This window comes from Pan troglodytes, chromosome 9 (assembly GCF_028858775.2).
Source record: "Pan troglodytes isolate AG18354 chromosome 9, NHGRI_mPanTro3-v2.0_pri, whole genome shotgun sequence".
Lineage (NCBI taxonomy): Eukaryota > Metazoa > Chordata > Mammalia > Primates > Hominidae > Pan > Pan troglodytes.
Window position 1 is genome coordinate 57,312,877 of NC_072407.2, and position 1,485 is coordinate 57,314,361.

Below are 1,485 nucleotides of genomic sequence, written 5' to 3' on the forward strand. Positions count from 1 at the left end.
TGGGACTTTAACTCTTCCTCTGAATAGAATACTCACTAAACTTAGAGGTAGAAGCCTTTCCGTTTGGCTCAAAATAAAATCTTTGAGGAGAAATAGAATTCTCAAGGCAAATGGGCTCTTTGATGAGGAACTCAATATGGATTTACTAAATGTTTGTTTTGTGTAAATCACTATTCAGGATACAACAATGAAGATGTGCTCTGTGACACAATGGATGTAATCACATTCCCATCCACTATTTCATTACAGGTCCTGTTCTCCTCAGCTGTCACATCTGATACAAGCCTGAAAGAAGAGTAAATGAGACAGACTAACAATATTACAGAATTCGTCCTCCTGGACTTCTCTCAGGATCTGGAAGTGCAAAAAGCATTACTTGTCATGTTTTTACTCACATGCATTTTAACAATGATGGGGAACCTACTCATTGTGATGACTATTATTGCCAGTCCTTCCTTAGGTTCCCCAATGTACTTCTTCCTAACCTGCCTGTCATTTATACATGCTGTGTCTTCCACCACTATTTATCCCGTATTGATTGTAGACTTACTGTGTGATAAAAAGACTATTTCCTTCCCGGCTTGCATTGGCCAGTTATTTATAGACCATTTGTTTGGTGGTACTGAGATCCTCCTTCTGGTGGTGATGGCTATGATCTCTACGTGACCATCTGTAAGCCACTGCACTATTTGATCATCATGAATCTACAGGTTTGCATCCTTCTGTTGGTGGTGGCCATGACTGGAGGTTTTCTTCATTCTGTGTTTCAAATTGTTGCTGTGTACAGTCTCCCTTTCTGTGGCCCCAATGTCATTGACCACTTTACTGTGATATGTACCCATTATTAGAACTGATGTGCACTGACACCCACATTATAGGTCTAACTGTGGTTTTCAATGGTGGAGTACTCTGTATGTCCATCTTCACCTGTTTAGTAATTTCCTATGGGGTCATCCTAAACTCCCTTAAAACTTACAGTCAGGAATGGAGGCATAAAGCCCTCTGTACCTGCAGCTCCCACATTACCATGGTTATCCTGTTTTTTGTTCCCTGTGTTTTCATATATGTGAGACCTGTTTCAAACTTTTCTATTGATAAATTCATGACTGTGTTTTATACAGTTATCACATCCATGTTGAATCCTTTTATATACACTATGAGAAATTCAGAGATGAGAAATGCTATAGAAAGTCTTGTGTAAAATGAACTATAGCTAAAGTAAGAATGTTCCTCCTCATGTACATAAGAATGTATGTAGACAAGGTCTTCCCAGTGAAATTTCAGACTTATAAGGGTAATTGAAGGATCTCAAAGTGGGAAGACAGGGTTTAGATACTCCTAGCTCAATTAAGAAGTATTTCATCATGGCATCTGTTTGAAGTTCAAGATCTCAACCTTTATATCCAGACTGAGAGTGGATGTGGCTGCTAGGGTGCAGGTCCTATTGTGCACATTTTAAATTATGGTTTTTCTCTATTACACATC

At 38.9% G+C, this 1,485-nt stretch overlaps 1 pseudogene; it reads left to right on the plus strand.

The window, feature by feature from the left end:
• Window positions 1-300: 300 nt before the first annotated feature.
• Window positions 301-1,201, plus strand: LOC100614702 (olfactory receptor 4A8-like; annotated as a pseudogene).
• Window positions 1,202-1,485: the final 284 nt, after the last annotated feature.